The sequence below is a fragment of the Lygodium microphyllum genome, chromosome 8, assembly GCF_053477565.2.
Source record: "Lygodium microphyllum isolate KBCC chromosome 8, Lygodium_microphyllum_v1.1.10, whole genome shotgun sequence".
NCBI lineage: Eukaryota > Viridiplantae > Streptophyta > Polypodiopsida > Schizaeales > Lygodiaceae > Lygodium > Lygodium microphyllum.
In genome coordinates, this window is record NC_141142.1 from 141,517,621 (window position 1) to 141,540,039 (window position 22,419).

General features: G+C 41.1%; 1 long non-coding RNA gene across 1 annotated transcript in view; it reads right to left on the reverse strand.

Moving 5' to 3' along the window:
- Positions 1 to 2,153: 2,153 nt before the first annotated feature.
- LOC148032947 (uncharacterized) overlaps positions 2,154 to 22,419 on the reverse strand; it is a 42,861-nt gene continuing 22,595 nt past the window's right edge. Inside the window, exons 4-6 of the long non-coding RNA XR_015691771.1 lie at positions 2,690 to 2,722; positions 2,492 to 2,565; positions 2,154 to 2,375 (exon numbers count right to left, since the gene is read on the reverse strand). This is a non-coding gene — a long non-coding RNA (uncharacterized LOC148032947). The remainder of the gene's footprint in view (positions 2,376 to 2,491; positions 2,566 to 2,689; positions 2,723 to 22,419) is intronic.

Sequence of the window (22,419 nt, forward strand, 5' to 3'; positions counted from 1 at the left end):
AGAACCGTCTAGAATCTTCTCTCTCTCTCTCTCTCTCCCTCCCTTCCTCCCTCCCTTCCTCCCTCCCTCTCTCTCTCAGCAATGTGTTGTGGTATCCTCCTTCCTTTTCGATTGGGGGAGAAGGGAGGGGGTTTTATAATGGGGGAGGTGGGGAGGTGGTGGTAGTGGTGTCTCACCTCACCCACCACCTGTCAGCGTGTGCATGGTAGGGGGAGTCTTCAGTCCCCCCAGGTGACCCCGCAGACTGGACGAGGTGGCTAGGGGGTGGTAGGCCACGTGGCCTCCCCCCTTATCATCATTATCTTCGTTATCTTCTCTTCTCCCCCTGCCACCACATTTTCAGTGTCGATAGGGGGGAGGAGATTTAAAATTTTAACTTTTTTAAAAAAAGAGAAAAAAATGATTTTTAAAGAGCCTCCTTAAGCCTTGTTCATGCGCATGGAAGGGAGTGCAAACCGAGAGAGGGAGATTTAACCATTTGTGGCCTAGTATGTTACGATCAATTGACCCTTCACGAATTTATATCTTTTAGCTCAAATGTCATGAAGTGCTTTCATCCTCTTCTTCCCTACCTCTTGATATAATAGAGCCTGCAACAATCGTATTTCATCAAGGTGTGCAAGGGAAGTGAACCTTTCTTGCAATGCTTATGTCTCACCTAATGAATGATTCATAGCAAACCTCACAGTGGGTAACTCAATTTCCAAAGGTAAGACACACTCCTCTCCATATACCAACTTGAGTGGGGCGTGGCTTGTTGCTCTCTTGAATGTCATGTTATAAGCCCGAGCAACCACATGAAGTTTTTTATCCAATCGGCCTTACCTTTGGACATTGTCTTGGATAAAATCCTCGTAAGGTGTTTGTTGATACTCTCTACTTGTCCATTCACTTGGGGATTATAGGAGGTAGTTTTATTGTTTTAAATTTTTAGAGCTTCCATCAAGGCTTCTATGACCTTATTCAAAAACCATGTCCCACAATCAAACACCAACTCATTCAATGGACGGAAATAGCAGACAATTTGTTCATGATAAAACTATGTGTTTCCTTGTGGCATTGTCCTTCATCGTAGCTTGAACTACCACTTTGTAAAGCAGTCTATCGCCAATGATATAATACTTATGCATAGTCAAGGAAGGATGTATAGATCCAACAAAATCAATGCCCCACTTCTCAAATGGTAGTATAGCCATGATAGGAGTTAGTGGACGCTTCTTGTTCTCCCTACTATCATGTCTCTAGCATGTATCGCATCTCTTGACATACGCAAAAGCATCTTGGAAAATTGGTAGCCACCAATATTCGACTCTCAAAGCTTTCTATGCAGTCAACCATCCAATAAAGGGCCCTCCATAAAAGTAGAGTCATGGCACTCCTCCAAGATAAATGGGACCTCATCAGGTAGGACAAATCGGTAATAAACATCATCAATAGCTTGCTTGTGAGGTGCCTCCTCCAACAAACTTGGAGTCCTCTAACAGTTGACTGAAATTCATATCCATGCACATCACCATCCCGTCTCCCCATGAAAAACCTTGGACTTAGTTAAACACGGGAATCTCGGTTCTACTTCATAAGGGAAGCGTGGACAAGTCACCCCTAATAGCAATCTTTTGCCCACCTATTAAAAACACTACTTTGTAATCAATCAAAGGTAGAAGTGAGGTTAAAACCGCCCTTGGTTCAAAGAGAGTGAGAGACGGGGGAGAGTGTAACTCGATTCCCCTATCCATAAGGTAAAATCTCAGCTCTAGTCCCCTAAAACGATGTTAAATCTCGTAATTAATCCTTTCGGTATTGGGAGGGTCACGATTTAATCAGCTCTATCACTACAAGATATAGACCTTATAGCGACGTTTAAAGCGACGAAAATACAAACAACAAAATTTTCCCCCGTCGTCGCAAAAAGCGTCGTTATTAACGACGCCATAGAATCGTCGCTATATGCGCCGCATATAGCAATGCATATAGCGACGCATATAGCGACGGTTGCAGAGAATTTGCGATGCTCATAGCAACGCCAATAGCGACGCGAGCAGTAAATTTGCGACACAAATAGCGACGGTAACAGAGAAAAAAAAAATTTGTGGCAGGGCAGTAGCACTGTGTGCTGTATGAGAGCCATACAAAATAGTTTCTGCATTGCTGCATACAAAGCGTTTGCAAACAAAAAGAATGTATACTGAAATCATAAAACTGATACATGAAATAAATACATGATCGCATAAAATGCGATTTTGTACAATCATGAAACGATATCACTAATACATAGAAAATGTCTACATAGATCAAGCGACTAAAAACTAAAGGTGTGTGAGCTCTAAGGATCCAAGGGCGAGCTACAAATCCTCATCCCCCGAAAGCTCGTCCCGCTGCAAAGGAGCATCAAACGGATTATGCAGAAAAAGAAACAACATATCAATCTACCATACAATAATGCATTTAAATATCTCATGGTAACTACGGACAAGAAAGATGAGTGACTTACAGGGCCGCCGCGTCTATACAATCGGTCGATCAATGCCTTGAAACCATGTCTCTCTGCATATCGAGTCTCAAGGCCTTGCGGATCGCGATTTATAACGAAGTGTTGCAAAGAAAACAAAATGCTAACTGTTAGAAACATGATTGTCAGTACAAAGAATATCTCAAAAAAATAAATAAGCAAAACAAAAGAGAAACTTACAAAGTTCTCCAAACATGTCCTATGGCAGCATGCCTATAAAGTTAATACAAAAACAATGAATTATGCATATCACAATTAGATCCCCTACTTGGACTTCATGAAGGAATTGACCATTTTTAAGCCATCTTAAAGAGTTACCAATGTACATAGCCCATGGCAAAGCACATTGCATACCATTATCAATAAGTCTATTATCTTAAATTTCCTTCCCCTCCCTCTCCCTCTCTTTCTCTCCCTCTCTCTCCCTCTCCCTCTCTTTCTCTCTTTCTCTCACCCTCTCCCTCTCCCTCTCGTTCTCTTTCTCTCCCTCTCTTATTTCCTTTCCCTCCCTCTCCCTCTCCCTCTCTTTCTCTTTTTCTCCCTCTCCCTCTCTATCTCTCTTTCTCTCTCGTTTCCTAAACAAGAAACAAATAAAGTAATTTAAACATCCTCCAAGCAAAAGGGAGAGGGAGAGATACAATGCACTCTCCCTCTCTTTCTCTTTCTATCCCTCTCATTTCCTTCCCCTCCCTCTCTCTCTCGCTCTCTTTCTCTCTCATTTCCTCTCCTAAACAAGCAAAAAATAAAGTGATTTAAACATTAAACAAGCAAAAGGAAGAGGGAGAGAGAGAATGCACTCTCCCTCCTTCTCCCTCTCTTTCTCTTTCTCTCCCTCTCTCATTTCCTCCCCCTCCCTCTCCCTCTCCCTCTATTTCTCTTTCTCTTTCTCTTTCTCTCACTCTCCCTCTCCCTCTCCCTCTCCCTCTCTTTCTCTCTTACTCTCTCGTTTCCTCTCATAAACAAGCAAAAAAGAAAGTAATTTAAACATTAAACAAGCAAAAGGGAGAGAGAGATAATGCACTCTCCCTCTCTTTCTCTTTCTCTCCCTCTCCCTCTCCCTCTCCCTCTCTTTCTCTCCCTCTCTTCCTCTCCCTCTCCTTCTCTTTCATTTCCTCTCCTAAACAAGCAAAAGAGAACGATTTAAACCTTCAACAAGCAAAAGAAAAAGAGAGGGAGACTCATCAATGAGATATGGCGAGTGTGGGCGGCTTCTCTTTGCAACGAGGGCTCCTCCTCTCCTTCGCGAACAACGGCGGTGGCGGCGGCGGCGGCAGCAAGTCTCTTCCTCTTCTTCTCTCACAAAGCCTTCGCTCTCTCCCTCGCTCTCGCTCTCAAAATGCGAAACAAAATAAATGAAAACGGCGCTCAGGTTTCGGCCGCGTTTTTTTTCCTGCAGCCTCGCGACGCAAATAGCGACGCCGATATCCGCCGTCGCTAATCGGCGTCGCTAATTGCCCAATTCCTTGTAGTGTATCTAGTGTTGGAAAGTTACCCGACTTATCGAGTCCACCCAGCCACAGGCGTCCAATCGTCAGGATCAAAGCCTCCCACTTTCCTCGATGGGTTTGCTTAGTTTTCTAATTAGCAAAGCATACTACTACACTATTTGGACATATAAAATCAGCTTTCTTTCATTACTCCATTAAATTGGGTTCGTTAAACTTGATCTTTAGCACATAACAAATAATTCAAAAATCAGATACTTTATTTCACCATCATTTCGCAGAGTGATACAAAACCGTCTTTTCATAGAAAGACATTGTCCAGCCTAGGATAGGACCTTCCAATCCCTCCAAATTGGGTTGTATGTGATCGCACTCCATCCGCATTCAGCATGAAATTTACTGGTTCAAGGCCCCTCCAAGCTTCCCTAAGCCTTCAAAGCCGTCCTATATAATAGGGCACTTACCACTCATTGGCCCTTTGCCCTCTCAAGTCCTCGAGTAATCAAGAACCAAAAACACCTACGTCCCTCGAGAGTGTAGGAACCCCACCTGCAAGTCAGTTTTTCCACACTCCGCAGAGTGTAAGGGAGCATTGGGTTGGGGACCCCAATGTCCCCAACCACCACAATCCACAACTCGTCTGGCTGTGCAAGCCCGGAATCATAAGAGTCATAACTCATCATCAATTTTCGTGTTCCTTCTTAAAAAGAATTTGATAATACTAATATGCTTTTACAAGTCTAAGTAAGTTCTAACTAATCATGATCATTTTCTTATGTACTAACTTGATCATCTCCGTTTGACCATCCATCATGATTACGAGTTATAGCTGCAACCTTGATTTGTTGTGGGATGGCTGGTTCTTTGGTTTGAATGTGTTCCGGGTTAACTTTCACTTGTGCTTCAGCATCATGTTGAGTCCTCAGCAACAACGGTGACCACTTCCTCATGTTGGGGAGCTCTCTAAGCATGACCTCGTTCAGCATCTCGACGTCTCTTGGGAGCCATGGAAGAAGCTTGATGGGTTCGAGCAACACTTCTGCATAAGAGTGGAGAGAGAGAGAGAGAGAGACTCGGCTAATTGCAGCAAAGCTTCGTCACATCAATAGCAGTAGAGAAACTTATGCATGGATCGTTGTGTGTCCTTGACGTGACGCTCTACCCCTGTTTATATAGTAAAGAGGGGGGGATAAAGAGAGGGCACCTGCTTTTTAACTTTTTTTTATGACGTCATCGATGACAGACATAACGTTTTCTTTTAGTGTTTTTGACAAGTGAAGGAGGGGCTCCATTTTTGCAGTGTGAAGATAATTATTGACGAATATATGGGCGAGAACGCAATGCGCGCCACGTGGGCGTCACTCCAAGGTAGTGACTAGGTCGGTGACCAAGGCATAGACCTTGGCATCTTGGCCTTTGCATACTTGACAATGGGCTACAAAAGCTTCGTTGGCGTTGTTGGCTGCGCGTGAGAAGCTCCCACTAGCTTGTAGGAAAATCTTCCCGAGAGGTCACCCATCCCAGCAATGTCATCACCCAAGTGCACTTAACTGCCAAGTGACTATCCACTAGGCTAGTTCTTTTTGTTGTTCTATACTACAAACATAGTTTTAATAAGTTAGTCTTGGGAGGGTTTCCCAAGTCCTTTCATAAACTAGTATATAATACCTTATTAATAATAACAATTATCTTCATAAGTACAGTAAGTTTCAATATTTTTTTTAAAATGTGCAACGTAAATCAATTTTCTTTGAAATGTATATGTACATTATTTATTGAAATAAACTAAGTAATTGGAACACTATATTGCTGGTATATCATTCTTGCAATCAAGGCAAATTTCAAGGCTTGTTGCCTACTTTTTCTTTTTTTAGGCTTTGATAAAGTAGCTCTAACCTCTCTTTTAAATAGATAGTGTGTTATGCAACATACCAAGATGGGATGGAAGCCATATTAATTTTGAATAGACCCTCGAGGTCACTACCTTCAACCAAGACTTCCTTCAGCTTTTCAAAATCCACAAGACATTCAATAATGCTCTACAACTTTGGAGGCTTACTCCTAGCTTCACACTCAAACTCCTGCAAGGTGATCAGTCATTTTGCTAGACGGTCAAGTGGCTATAGCTTATTTATCAATAGCATCAACCCCTCCGCCTTCATATAAAATATCACCTTTTCATAGAGGATGTAATGCTTGAATTTCAAATACCATCCCAAGGCACAGCTTCTCCATGTAGGTATAATTAATCTCAGATATCCCTAATTTACGGCTAGCAAATGCAATTGGATGATACCACTTCTCCTCCCAAATCTGGGCTAGATAGAAAATGATGTTATGCATTGTGGCTACTAAAAATATATAGAAGACCTCACCCCCTTTGGGTGCTTTCAAGACTCGCACTTTTGCTAGTTCTTGCTTTACATCCTCAAAGGATACTTGATAGGGGTCACTCCAAACAAACATACAGTTAAAGAATAATAGATTCGTCAATGGGTGGCAACATCCTCTCTGCCAATACATTGATAAATCTTCAATAATATCCCACTGATAACAGAAAGTGTAACATGCACGCCCATAGCGGTACGTTCTTAATAGCCCATCAAGAGATGCCCTAGAAAACACCATTCGAGATTTTGATGAAAACCCTTGGAGTCTGCTAACTAGGCTCGCTTGAGTCTACCCCCCGCAGTGTAAGTTCCAATTATTCCCACGAGGATCGACCTGAATCTTTTTTTATAAATCAACTACTAATGGTTGATTAGTATCAACGGTTTCAGTTTCCATCCCTTATAGAAATTGCTGACTAAAATAAGCTTGTGTTGCGCTAGGTTGAAAGAAAATGGGAGACAAGGGGAAGTATGGCAATTAGATTCCTCTTGCCCATGGTTCTAAAGTGATGTGAGTCAGGCTTTGTGATCTCTAATGGTCCATAAAAAATGTGATTTTTATTCCTTCTTTAGGAAAGCTCTCGACTTACCAAGATCACCCAACCATAGGTCTGGATCCACCGTCAAGGGTCCATCCTCTCGCTTCTCTCAAGATAGTATTTTTAATTACTTACTTACCTACCAACATATAAAAATAGCTTCTTTGAATTATCTCCTGATACAAATTCATTACATGCCTTCACGACATAAAAACAGAGTAAAGAAATCCCTTCTCAATAGTTCATTTTAGAAAAATAACCTTTTATAATGTTTTCTATTCGAACAAGAATGATGTCAACCCGAAGGTATTATTCTTTTCAAGTTTGTGAGAATGCATGGATAGAGGACATAGCTATGGAGGTTGAAAGAGGAAGAGTGAGCTCATGAGAACATAGATGACAATGACATAGACACTTTGCTAGAAGGATAAAAGTACTATGACATTTCATTAAAAAGAGAGCAAGTACAATGCTTTATAGGAATAGACTAGGCTGCACTTTCGACCACTGTGCATATGGGATTCTACATCCTGAGCCCACACTACTCCATACAAAGAGGCTAAGCTAGGTGTGATTGTCAATATCTCAATACCCCTCAATCACAACTAGAAAAGTACAAAGTGTGTAGAGGCTTTAGTGAGAAACCACTTGCAAAGTGTGGACACACCATAAACATGGTAAACACTAGAGGCTATCACAAAAAAGGCTAAGTGTGGGTACCAAAAGACATGGTGGACATCCATAGGCTGTAACAGGGGCCTCACAAAGTATATAGAGGTTGCAATACAAGGTTACATGAGGAGTTTACAAGCCTATGTCACAAGCATTAGGACTAGGAAATACAAGGCTAAAAAAGTCTATCAGAATAGGAGTAGAAGAACTGATGAGGCTTGTCCTTTTCCTGGTGGTCTTCTTCTTCTTCTTCTTCTCCTTTTACTCTACGTGGTCTTCTTCTTCTTTAATAGTAGCTAGATAGGCCTTTTGAGACCTCTTCCTGGCATGATAGAATTTCTCTGTGTGCTCGATCCTTTTGTAAAAGTCACATACCAACTGATCTTTCTTGCCCTTGTACTTGTTATCAACATATAACATTTGTTCATCTTTAGAGGTGCTTGGTTCTTCTTTGGATTTCTCTTCTTTTCTTATTCTAGTAGGGAGGCCTTAATGTCAACAAATTTAGGACTAGGCATATTGATTAATGTAGTTGACACATTATTATAGTAAGGAGGCAAGCTTTTTAATAACATGCCAATACAAATATCTTCATCCATCTTGAGATTTATCCCTATAAGATGGATTAGGAGACTTTCCATGTAGTTCAAATGAGATGGTATCTAATCCATTCCAAGTATCATAGGTAGTGTCACCTGGATGTAGTTATCATCCAGCTCCAATTTGATGATGGAATGTACTTTGTCATCATTCTTCTTCCAAATAGGTGCAAGAGTTGCATCTCGGTGCTTCTTTTCTTGTCCATTGGTAATGGCCCATAGGCCCTTCTTCATCAAGATGATTTTGATGCGAGTTTGCTAGGTGTGAAACCCGATTCCATTGAATTGAACAATTGGAGAGTCTTTTCCCATGCTGATGTGGCAGAGACAACAGCAAATCAACTCCAAAATTATTAGATTTGAGTATCAAAAGAGTTGATTGATATGTGTCAAAAGACACAAGTGCTAAGAGCACTAAATGAGTGTCAATACACTATGTTTCTTCCTTGGGTCTTCCAAATCTGCAAAATCCTTTGAGTTCTTCCAAATCCAAATCTTCCCCTCCTTGATTTGATGTTGGGACCTTTAGATCTAAGTGACAAGACCTTCAATGTGTTGGAATTAGTGAGTAGATGAAGTGAAAAAAGCTCCATTGAAAATGAGCTATGGCATATTAGGGTCTCCAAGACAAGGGTCTAATTTTTTAGTTGGGACAGCTCATAGAGATTATCATTTGGGAAGCCCTCTTAGTGGGAGGTAGCCTAGGTATGAAGCTCCAATTGCCCCATGATCTCAACCAAATTGCGACCTACACGATATGCACCATCAATATGAATAGGAACAGGTGCCAACAAGGCAGTGATGGTGAATTTCTACAATGTTGGAAGTATACTCCATCAATTTCAACAACAATTGAAGTGCCACAAAGAAGCTTTGAAGCAGGGGAACAAATCTCTAGAAGGAAGCTCAATGAGATATGGCATGGTTTGAGAGATATGAAAGCTCTAAGCAGGGTAGGTACAGGCTCACTATGGCTATCAAGAAAGATCAAGTTGAGATAGAGGTGGAAAATGAGACCTTCAACTAGACTTGAGCTGATGAGCAATGATGAAGTGGAGCTGGAAGAGTAGAGAAGGAAGCTAAGATGAGCTAGGCCATGCTCAACTGGGCTCTAATACCATGTGAGAATGCATGGATCTAGGACATGGCTATGGAAGTTGAAAGAGAAAGAGTGAGCTCATGAGGACATAGATATTAAGACTGACTGTCACACAAGTTAATTAGGTTCCAAGATTGAGACTTGGACTCATAAACACAATCTTGTGAGTTGACAACGACACAGATACTTTACTGAAGGACAAAAGTACTATGATATTTCATTAAAAAAAAGAGCAAATACAATGCTTTATAGGAATAGACTAGGCTACACTTTCCACCACTATCCATATGGGGTTCTACATCCTGAGCCCACATTGCTTCATACAAAGAGGCTAAGCTGGGTGTAATTGCCAATATCTCAACAAAGTTCAATTTCTCAACTAGTATTGAAACTTCTAGGACATTGTTTGAAAATCGAAGGGTAGTTGGTAGTTCATAAGAGCCTAAGGAGTTTATGACCAGAGCCTCCTCCTATCCTATAGTTCCCTACGACAAGACCTTTCGCGTCATGATTGGTCTATATTCACTAATGAAAAAATAATAATTTAAAGAAAACCCCTTGGAGTAGGTTTTATTCACGCTAGCCTTGGGAAAGTCTAACGCCATCAAGAACACTACCTCAGTCAGTGTTCTGTGCTCACCAAAATACTGCCACAATCTCGGCAGCAATCTGTACTCAGTCATCCATCTCTTAGCCTAATGAATTTTGGAAAAGATTAGTACCTAACTTACAATTACAAATATCTTAATTTGAATACTTTAAACATAAAATTTTAACAAATTTATTTTCAAGACATATTTTCTTTCTAAAATAATAATATCAAGGCAAAACTTAGCGTAAGTGGCAATACCTTCCAATAGTCTTCTCAAATTTCCCCTACCTCAGGATCTAGTTTGGATTAAACAAGAATTCTATTCTTGAGAATAACTCCCTTGGAGTTTTGTGGGTCCTTGCCCACGATTTAAAAAAATATTGGTTGGTTTAATTACGAAAAGTATTCTTCAACAATTTTATCTCAAGGTCTTTCATATGCTGAGAATTGGCGACCGTGATTATCCATTAGAGGTTTCGTTATATCAACACAAATCAAAAATATTAAGTCTTTTAAGGACACAATACCTTCCTTGTACTTGCTTAGGTTCATCTTGTACAAACCCAAGCTAGCCCTTGGAATTTGCGGTTAAGAATTCCTTTAAAAGATTATATGCAGAAAATGAATAAATTCCTATTTTATGAATGCAGCTTTTGTTGCCAATTCATGGGATGATGGCCTGCTAGCTGCCTCTATTATAAAAATATAATACCTGGGGATCCATGATGAGTGCTTGGTTGATGGTATTTGCAGCTTCATTTGTAATCCCAATACTCGTCATTCCATTTGTAGTGATTGTGTCCACAACGTTATTGGCAGCTCCTGCCAACACAACCTTCATAAATTTTTTCTTTGGGGCCATGGACTTTAATTGTGAGATCGTAGAGGGGATTTTTGGCAAGAGATCTTGGGATCATCACAATTGGATTGATGGGAATTTTATTGATGGGGGGATTGGCGATCACTAGGAATTTAGGAAAATCAAGAAGAGTCTTGATTCCACATGGAAGTAGGGTAGAAGGGATGGAGGATTCGATTCCAAGAGCTCGCAGAGTATCCTCCTTGTCTTCTAATGAGAATTCCCATCCTCACACATCTCTTTTCCCACTCCCTCTTGCTTTATACTCCTGAGAAGGGCCTCTCCTCTCTTGCTCCGAATTGCCCTCCAACAGCTTCTCATGCCTTGTATTTATAGTTTAAAAAAAGAAGAAGGGTTGTGGCCAAGAAGAGTTCTTTATGGAGGGTATATTGGCAAAACAACAATCTGGAAGCTTTCAAGATGTAATCTGATATTGGTGATTTGATCTTTGAGGCTGCCATGACTGATTCGCTTGGCTCTCACATGATCTTACTTCAATCTAAGCCTCTCGTCAAACAAAGAAGAGAGAGATTGGTGGAGTTATCTGTTGTGACACATGAAGAGAATTCATGCTATTTCTTCAGCAATCAGGGACTCCAAATTTGGGAGCACGAGGTGCCGCTTTGTTTTGAGTAAAAAAAGGGGAGACATGTTCGTCATCATTTTCCTCTTTTTCTTCTTCTTTTTCATAAGCTTTTAAGATTTAACACTTAAATCTTTAAAGCTTGCCTTGCTTTGCTAAGTTTCAAATATGTTTGGTCAATTTTGACTTATGGCTCATGACTCGATTCACGTAGTGACTTCTGTGAAGGATGGCTACAGTCCCTACAAACCTAGGAAAGTGTCATGTTACGAACCTCAAACTATTTTGCTCAAGAGTTCCTCTATTTAATGGTTTAGAGTTCTTCAAGTCTAATTTTCGAGAAGTCAAAAGATTAAAAATAAAGTCAAAATATCACATTCGATTTATTCTCAATAATAGAATTCTTATTTAATCCAAACTAGTTTCAAAGGTAGAAAAATTTTGAGAAGACTATTGGAAGGTATTGCCACTTACACTAAGTTTTTCCTTCATATTATTATTTTTAGAAAGAAATTATTTATCTTAGTGACAAATGATTTTTTATGCCAAGAAGTGCTTTAAAATAGCCAAAATTTCCAAATTTCAGGGAAAAAATAGACTTCGTCGAAAGCGGCGATAGCAATTAGTACGATTTTATGCGGCAATGCCCGAAAAAGGCTTAAAAGACCCACTTGACGATAGTTGGTGAATTTTGACAATTTATTGGTATGTCAGATAAGACCTTGGGAGATGCCCGACAATGGAGGACTTCAATATAGATACCCAGGATTTTTCAGACTTCGAAACGAACATCGGATGAGGAAATGGGAGCGCTCGGGAAACCAAGGCTAAAGTCAAGTGAAAATGGACTTTAATGGGAGCCAAAAGACATGACCCTTGGTGGGGGCTCCCAAAAGGGGGGCCCTAAAAAAAAACGAATTTTGTGGAGGAGAGGGGCGCTGTTTTTTTCGGGCGAGCGTGTAGGAAGGCGCCATCCTCTCCAATGATTGAGATGAGATATGGGGGCTGCAAGCAACCCCCCCAACCGATTACATACCTACTCTACTCTTGATCTTTGCTCTCCATTGCTCCAGTCTGCTCCTTGAATGGATGCCCGATTGTGGAGATCAGATTTCAGTCTTTCTCTCTCCTCCCTCTCTCTCCTGCAAGGGACAGTTCTTGTGTGTGAAGAAGAATGAAGCCCGATTGGTGAATGCTCGTCCCCGGCATGGTACCGGATTGCTTCCCAATCGAAGGGGGGCTGAAGATGGAAATGTGGAGGCGGGCACATCATCAAATGGGCCATGATTTGCAGACCCGCAACAAGTTTCAAAACCCAAAATAATAAAAAATACACGGTAATGATATTTTTACAAAGAAAATGGCTCTTTTTTCGCATTTGATGAGGTTAACAATGTTCATATGGACTGAAAATTGATGGACATGTTATTTGATGCTAGTTTTAGTCTTTCATAATAAAAAAACTCAAAAAATATACACTTAAGTATGAAAAATAAATGAGAAAAATCCAAAAAGCATAGTTTTTAGAGTAAAAATAGAGTTTTTGGGCTTAAAATGAGAAATGCATGAAACAAAATACCAATAAAATCTACATGGTTGTTTTTTAAGGACTCAAGAGTCACAGCTCTGAAATAATGCTAATTTTTTTCTATTTTTATTGATAAAAAATAAAAAATATATAAAAATGATTAAAAATGCTCTTTAAAAGGAAAAAAATAAGGAATGGATGAGAAAAATTATGGAAAATTATGGATATGTCTGTGAGTGTATAATGAGGATAAATCATGAGGGTTTGCTTACGGTTATCTCCATTTATATGTTTTTGTGAAGATTTACTGCTTATTTTGTGCGAAATACACATGAAATTACCCTTTTACCTATCACCGCAAGCAAAACTCTAAACGGTAGGGAGAGGGGGGAGTTTGTGCATTAACATATGTTATAAAATCTGATGTATTTGCTACATTATTCATATAGGATGACGTTAAGTTAAATAAAGGAAAGTACAGCACAAGTGAAAGGCTCGGTGTCTTCTCTCAACACAGCAATTATGTGTTAGTGTATGGAAACATGAAAAGAATGGATTTGCACAATGCACGAGGCTATTTTTCAATTGTTTGAGCACATCAACATATATACATTTGCATCAAGCATCGTTAAATGGTATCAATCACAAGCTCCTAGATGCATAGCACTTGGTTTCTTTAGGACGTAACCCAGGTGGAGAGAGTGAGCAATCTGGTTGTAGGTCTAGACGGTGAGTCAAAAGGAGATGGATAAGTGTGGATAAGTGCATTATTGGAACGTTAAATATATTGACACTAAGAGGGGAGTTTGTTTCGAATATGTCTATATATGAAAGCAGCACATCGAGGGGCCAATCCCCAAGATGTAGGAGAGCTGCAGTAGGGCCACAACAATCAGCCGGTGGGGTGCCCTTGTGTGTGTGATGTGTGGCATTTAATGCCGATATATGTATAATCTCCCTCTGAGGAGACGGGAAAAAGGAAACATACGTTGGATTACAAACTATAAATGTATAGTGCTTGAATGTATAGTGCTTAGTGTCTAGGATAGTGCATCCCTCGAGAGACGCTCATGGCCCGCGAGGCTGTGAGATGGGGTTATTTGTTGATGAGGGTATGAGGTCTAGCTAGTCCCTTAGCCAGTGCCGGAGGTCCCATCAGTGGTGCGTCTGTCGAGAGCCGCCAACAAGTGGTGGTTCTCGAATCTAGGGTTTCTAGGGACCAAACTATTGGTTTATGTCCTCTGACAAGGACCGCCAAGCCAAAATACAAAAAGCAGAACGTGTTGAGAGGGCTAGATGGCATTTGGAGATCTTAAGTCATTATTCTCCTCAAAGGAGTAGCCCATTGCACATAAGTGGCAGTGGTTCTAGTAACCTAAGTGCTACGAGTAGCTCTTCGAATGGTGCAAATGGAAGTCTTAGTACTTTCCTACTTCCAGTTAATCAACCCACAACAAGTGGGGGTGTAGTTTTACCTACACAAAATCCTATTGTCAATCTGGTTATAGCCATGGCACAACCTATCGCAATTCTAGCAAGGACACCAGATTTGTCGGCATTAGGAGCATCGTTGCCAATTTTCCATGGGTTAGCAGAAGAAGATGGAGAACTCCACATTAAGGAGTTTCAAACACTCATGTTCAATTATCGAATCCAAAATGGACACCTAATGATGTTCTTTAACATGACGTTAAAAGAAAGAGCCGCAGTATGGTACCACAGTCTCGAAGCCAAAACCATAACTAGCAATGCCCAATTCTTTACGGCTTTTTGTAGAGAGTTTACCCCTGAGAAGGGTGGACAATATTGGTTGCGTGTCTTGAATATAACACGCCAAGAACTAAATGAGAATGTCCAGGCCTATGCCAAGAAATTAAAGCAAGTGCTTCATAAACTAAATATTTATAACCCCATTCCAATGGCTGCCTAGATACAATATTTTCTACATGGATTAGATTTTAATATCCAGGTGCAGTTGAGTAGTGTTGCTTTGGCCGACATTGACACACTGCTATTACCCAAAAGCAGTAGAGTCGCGCTTGCAAGCAGCTTATGCAGCAAGGATAAATTAAAATGGTAATAATTTGGCCTTGACCAATGGGAGTTAAGGGGATCCATTTCAAGTGCGAATGGGAGAGGAGGTATCATGCCGAATTTGCCTATGTTACCAGCTTCTCCTAGCGTGACTATGCCCATGGCTAGTCAGGTGGCCTCACTAAATAGTGGGGGCCAAACAATGAATCCTAATGTTGTCCTAGTCGGTCAACGGCCAATACCTAATCAAGTGGTTAGGCCCATGGGACAACAAACTGACGATCGCGGCTACGAGTCGAGTGCCTCTAATGTCCTTGGTGAAGTTAAGGACATGATGAAGCACTACACCGATATGATCACTGAACAATATCGACATAGCTGTGGATGTCAATTTCCTTAAGAAGCAACAGAATTTGATAGGGAGTCGACGCCCTGAAGAGGGTGGCCCCTCAAGATTCAGCTGTAAGTGGTATGGTGGCCAACATTTCCCTAGGAATTGCCTGAATGTCAAATATGATATTTGCGAAAAGTCTGGCCATTTAGTTGCTACCTGTTAGAGTAAGATCAGTTCTCTCCAACAAGGAAGTAAACAACCTGGTCCAGTTAATCATCACGCACAAGGGAATAATCTCCAGCAAGATGAGGGACCAAGACAAATACTACAACGAGGAAAGGCTGTTGTAGAGGAGTTGCCTCATGGCAGTGGAGTTAGCCTTATTGAGACTGTACGTGTCGATGCAGAAACTTCTAATCTACGAGCCGTAACAAGAGGGAAAAAGATTAAAGAGGATGATAAATTAACTGTAAAACTTGTTGAGGGAAACCCTAAGCAGGATGTTAGGGAAAAGCGAGTCTTGAATTTGGATATGGAAGGTGGACCTCTAAGGCCTGTTGACGGTAAAGTAGATCTCGAGAAGGGTAAAGAGGTGCCAAGAAAAAAGACAAAATTCAAAAAAGAGGCACTAAAGCCGACGGTCCAATGACCAAAGGAAAGAATGGTTTGGCGCGAGAAGAGAACTTTGGCTAATTACCATGACTTTGACCTAGCAAGTTCTCTTTGCGAAGTCAAACCAGATGTGAATCTCCTACAATTGATTAAACTTTCTCCAGGAGCACGTAAGGAATTCAAGAAAATCCTGTGTATCGAGTATATAGTGGAACCTTTGGGCATAGCTAGAGTAGGCGAAGATTGGTTCGATCGTGCTGAAAAGCATTGCCCTAGGGTTCCAGCGTATGTGGATGGAATATTAGTGGAGCACGCTATCGTGGACAGTGGATCCTCTGTCAATATCATAAGTTCAGACTTGATGGAGCAGCTAGGTCTCAAAATTCAAAAAGACGGCTCCACACTTTTTAGGATGGCGGATGATAGTCTAAGACAACCAGAAGGTTGCATCACTAAAGTCCACATTACTATTGCAAGTGTTGAATGCTATTTGGACTTTAGGATAATAAGGTTTGCAAGATATCCTAGCTATCGAGTTTTGCTAGGAAGGCCTTGGATTCTATGAATAGACTGTCAAGTCGATATACCCGATGGTCAAGTGATTCTAGGTCGAGGTGCCCATCATGTAATAGTGGATGCTTACCATGAGTCTCCTCAGAGTGAGAGAGCTCCTTTATCCTCTACTAAAATAGAAACAGTAGATGATCTGTCTAATAGTGAGACATCATCAAGCAATGGATCTAAGGAAGGGTCCACTACAAAGGATATTTATCAAATAACCTTGAATGAGCCGATAGAGCTTCATGATTGAATAAGAGACGCGGATGTTATTGAGCTAGACCTTGATACACCTAATGATTCACAACCAATCAAATTGGGTTCTATGCTCAGTTCGGAAGAGAGAGAGGACTATGTGTCCTTGACTCAGGAGTTCTGCGATATCTTTGCTTGGAGCTATGACGAACTTCGGTGTATTCCTCCCAGTCTAACTATGCATACTATTCCTGTAAAGGAAATTACCCGCCCTATACATCAAAAAGTAAGACGTATGGCTTTTGAATTAAGGGACGGGTTATTCGAGGAACAACAAAAGTTGCAGAAGGCAGGTTTGATCTTCCCTGTTCAGATACTTGGTGCTCACCAGTTGTGATCAAGAATAATAATAATAATCAGATCCGGCTTTGCGTAGATTTTAGAGAGTTGAACAAGCAAACTATTAAAGATTACTACCCATTGCCGTTTATTGACCAAATTTTGGATCAACTAGCAGGTAGGAAAATCTATTCGTTTATGGACTGCTTTGCAGGGTATAACCAAATGGCGATTTCTGAGCAAGACAAGCTAAAAACGATGTTTATTACTGTCTTTGATACCTTTGTGTACCATGTGATGGAATTTGGGTTATGTAATGCACCAGGTTTGTGGCAGAGAACAACTGATAAGACCTTTGGTGATACTTCCCTCGAGGAGTTGAAAGTATTCATTGATGATATGGGCGCATCCACCGTAAGGGATAGACAGTTAATTATCTTACAGAAGTGATTTTAGCGTTGCAGACAATTCTACATAGCTCTCAACCCATGGAAGTGCATCTTCGGAGTTCCACATGGGCTCTTGTTAGGCCATGTGGTCAATTCCGTAGGGATTGCGATTGATCCTGAAAAGATCAAGGTCATAGTTACCATGAGTCCACCGCGCACTCTAAAGGAAGTTCATAGCTTTCTGTCATTGGTAGGGTATTATCGGAGGTTTATCAATGCCTTGGTAGAAAGAACGTTGCCACTGACGAACCTATTGTCGTTTAATTGTTAGTTTTCATGGAGTGATACTTGCAAAGTATCTTTTGACAATGTAAAGCAGAAGCTTGCCAAAGCACCTGTTTTAAAAGCACCAAAAAGAGGTGAAATGTTCTATATATTTTCAACAACAACTATGTATAGTATCGGCTCTTGTTTGGCCCAAATTTGGGAGGAAAAGTGGTACCATCCGATAGCTTTTGCTAGTCGAAAGTTGGGCATTTCAGAAATTAACTACACCTATATGGAGAAGTTGTGCCTTGCGATGGTATTTGCGACCAAGAAGTTCAAACACTACATTCTTTATGAGAGGGTGGTTTTTTATACGAAGGCGGAAGGGCTTCGATTGTTGCTGAATAAGTTACAGCCGCCTGATCGTTTAGCAAAGTGGTTAATCACTTTGCAGGAGTTTGATTACAAGATTAAGAGTAAGCCGCCAAAGCTTCAAGGCATTGTCGAGTGTCTTGTGGATTTCGAAGAGCCAAAAGAGATCGTGGCTGAAGGAAGTGACATGGAAACATTGTTTAAGATTGATACGATGTCTATTCCCTCCTGGTATGCTGCTATAACGCACTATCTTTCTATGGAAGAGACTGGAGTTACTCTATCAAAACCCGAGAAGAGGAAGATTAAACAGTAGGCATTGAAATTTTCCTTGATCACAGGGACATTATATCGGCAAGGTGTTGATGATATCTATCGCCAATGTGTGATGCCTGACAAGGTTCCCTTTATTTTGGAAGAGTGCCATGACTCTGCTTGTGGAGGACACTTTGTTGGGCGGTTGACAGCATAGAAGGCTTTACGAGCTGGTTATTGGTGGCCGTCCATCTTCCAGGATTCATTTGACTATGTTAAGAGGTGTGATACGTGTCAAAGACATGACAGTCCAGAGAATAGGAAGCGTCCACTTACGCCTATTATGGCTACCCTTCCATTTGAGAAATGGGACATCAATTTTGTAAGACCTATTACCCCGTCGACTACTACTCAGAAAAGATACATTATAGTAGCAACAGATTACTTTACAAAGTGGTCAGAAGCACGGGCGATGAGGCAGGACAATGCAAAAGAAACTGCTAGTTTCCTACTTGAGCAAATCATCTGTCGGTTTGGTCTCCCAAAGGAAATAGTATTGGACCATGGAACTCATTTTTTGAATAAGGTAATTTGAAGCCTGACTAAAGCATGGAGCATTAAGCATAACAATACGACCCCCTATAATTTGCAAGCCAATAGACAGGTTGAAAGTACCAATAAGCAGCTTGTTGGTATCCTATCCAAGATAGTCTCTGAAAAGAAATGAGATCCGGATACAAAATTATATATGGTGGTTTGGGCGTATAATACGACGTTTAAACGAGCCACTGGCCACACCCCATTCAAATTAGTTTACGGGGAGGAATGTGTCGCCCTTAGAAATCAAGTTGCCAACCATAAGGTTCGCAATCAATCATTCTTTGGGTGATGAAGATGCCTTATTTGGGCAGTTTACGACTATAGCCCACTTGGACGAGCTCAAATTGCAGAGTTTGTTGCACTAGGAGATAGCTAAACGTCGGATGAAGCAGTTGCATGATCTAAAGGTGAAGAAGTATACCTTTAAAAAAGGACAATTAGTTCTGTATTACGATGCGCATAGGGAGCTATTTCCAAGAAAACTGGAACCTCATTGGGATGGCCCTTACAAGATAGTTCAGATAGGTAAAAATAAGTCCACAGTTTTATTAGCTTATATACAAGGAGTGGAATTTAAGAATAAGGTTAATCTTAATAAGATTAAGCCTTATTATTTTAAAAAATGCTTAAGCGCTAAATGCATTGCAGGTCCATGCTGGGGCTGATTTGAGACCTGCAGGAGAGCTTAAATTGGTCAATGGAGCGGTTAATCCCTTATTTGGAGCACCCATATCTAGAGCAAATATATCATCAGGGAAGGCTTATCTAGTGGAGCAAGGGATACAAAGTGGTTGAGCAAGAAGACGGTACCTTTGTGTGGGAGATTAAAGTTTTCTGCCATCAATGTTTACAAATCTTGACAAGCATCCCTATTGAGTTTAATAAAGGTGGGATGGAGCCGTCAGTTCATCCTCTAAATATGTTGAATTTTGATTATCATAATTATGAATAGGGGAGTTCTTGATGGCTGGCTGTGTAAACCCATTGTAGACATACGTTATACTTTAATGGAGCGTCTAGGTGACCTCATAGAAAAGGGAGTGTTGGAGTAGTCATCTGAGATCCCTGACGTAGAGTTACAATGAAATTAGCTGCTTATCTCAGGGTGGGATTCACTAACAACATGGCGGAGTATAAAGCCCTGATTATGGAATTAAATATTGCCAAGAAAGGTGGCATTCAACGGTTGGTAGTAAAAGGGGATTCCCAGTTGATCTTAAATCAACTTAATGAGACATATACAGTCCGGAATCCTATCCTTCATATGTATCATCGAACTGCTATAACCCTCCTTGATGAATTTGAGAGCATATCTCTTCAGCTCATTCCACACTATTGGAATCAGTTTACGGATTCATTAGTCAATTTTACTTATGAGAAGGACCTCTTTTTCAACTGTGTCCTAGTCCGGATGTTATTATTGATGATGAGATGGGACCTGGTTGCTTATGGGAAATGTTATCAGACCATGCGTTATATGGTAGGTGATGGTTTATATGGATAATGAGAAAAGTAGCCGAGACACATTTACCACTATTATCTTGGACCCATAGGTTGATTCGACGACATATTATGCGTACACCTCTTGCTGTATATGAAGGAGGTATGGGTCATAACTTGATGCATTTAGTTTAGGATTGAGCGCCCTGTCTTTCCCCTTGGAGTGGAGCATGTGTTTGTATATTTGCCTTCTTCCAAGGAGGGATCTCTATGAGCTGGTTTGCTTGATTTCTTTAGGCCAAGAGGGCCAGCTAGTTTGCAGTGAAATGTATTATTCCTTTAGGCCAAGAGGGCCATTCATCTGTTTGGTGCGGGTACAGTTAATGATTTTTGTTGTAGTGATTGCATTATACAAGTTAACGAAGTCATCAGAGAGAGCCTTTGCTGCGAAGGAGCTTCTTGTGGCCATTCCAGGTGGTTTCATCCCCTTTTCGAGTCTTTTTCCTTAAGCAATTAATGATATATGTGTGTGTAAGGGTTACATTCTTTTGTTGGGGACCGGCAATCGAGGCATGAAGTCCCAAGTTTAGGCTCTGTGTGTCTGGGGGAGGTCTGAGTAGTCATTGCCTCCTACAAGGCATTGTCAAGCATTGTAAGACCTATTTTAGATTATGGGAGTTCTAGTGAACCTGTTCTGCTGACTTGCTAGGCGGTCGTTCTGGGAGTTCCTGTTAGTTGTGAGGCAGATAGAGAAGCCTACTAAAATAATGCTGGAAAGAGACAAGACCCTAAATATCTGCAATACAATATATGAATATACGGAGGTGTGTAAAAAGGGATTCTAACCCTTATAAAAATAGAAATGGAAAAGAAAGAAAAAGTCTTTGAGCAATTGTTCATTGCCTTGCATAGGCTTGGTAGGTTCCTGGGGACGAGTCAGACCCGAGGCCGATGCCTTGTCTTCCAAGGGGTGGTATTATTAACCCCAACACGAAGAAAGCAAAAGGAAATAAAAAAGACGCAGGGCAAAGGCGGAAAAAAGGTAGCCCGACAGAAGAAAGAAAAAAAGAAAAGACCAAAAGCGCAGGGGCAACCTTAAAAAGCCCAAGGCAAATGAAAAAGGAAAAATGTGCATTTTAAAATACAAAGGCACACCCTAAGATCTTGTAAAAGAGTGCCAGGCAGTGGAAAATCCGGAAAGCTAAAATAAAAGACAAAGACAAAGGCCAAGGCAAGAGAAATGGAAGACAAAGGCGTACAAGAAAAAGCGCAAGTCAAAACTTTTGTAAAAGAGCGCAAGCGCATCATGGTTTAATTCAAGGAGCGTCGGGCTCTCACCTGTGCAATTTGTAAATGTAGACGGGTGGTGGAAAGGAAGCTAGGAAGATAGAGAGACAATGGGAAAAGAGTCTAGGCCATGGTCGGCCATGTAAAAAAGAGGGAAAAGGGGATGACCGCCCAAAAGGGATTTAGGGTTTTGTATATAAAGTTGAAAGGTGAATGAGAAGCTCATTCTTGTGTGTGACAAAAAGTGCCTCTCCTCTTCTTCTTCTTCTTCTTCTTCATGTTCTTACTTGCTTGAGCTTGTGCTTGAGAGAGGGAGGGTGAGAGTGTGAGGGAGTGAGTGTGTGAGGGTGAGGGACCATGGGGTGGAGAAGCTCTCCATCTTCTCCTCTCTTCTTCTCTTCTCTTCTCTTCTCTTGCTCGCGGTGATGGAGCTTGGAGCGTGGAGCTTGAGGATAGAGCTTGCTTGAAGCTTGCACTTGGATCGTGGAGCTACCGGAGTGCGCGGGAGAGGAGGTAACTCAAACGGCATGGAGGTAAGCTCACTACACCCGTAGATATGGATGGCGCATCGGCTATGTGAGAGATAGCCATTAGTGCTCGACTTGGAACGCTTGAAGCAATAAGCGGTCTGTGGGTCTTGGCGGTTGAGCGAAAGCTCCCACATTTTGGTTCCGTTGCCGGGACCAATGGATTCAAGCCTTGAGCACTTGCACGCTCCGAATCGAGCATCGAAGTAAGGGTTTTCCCCGAACCGGTGCTTGAGATAGGTAGGAAGTGAGGGGGCTGAAGATGGTATTCGATCTCCTTGGCAAGTAGGTTTTTTGCTTTTTCAAGATTTATGTTGTGAGATGGAGTAGTGTAGGTATTTACTTTGTGATTTGGATACATTAGAGTAAGAGAAAACAAAGAAAAATAAAGAAAA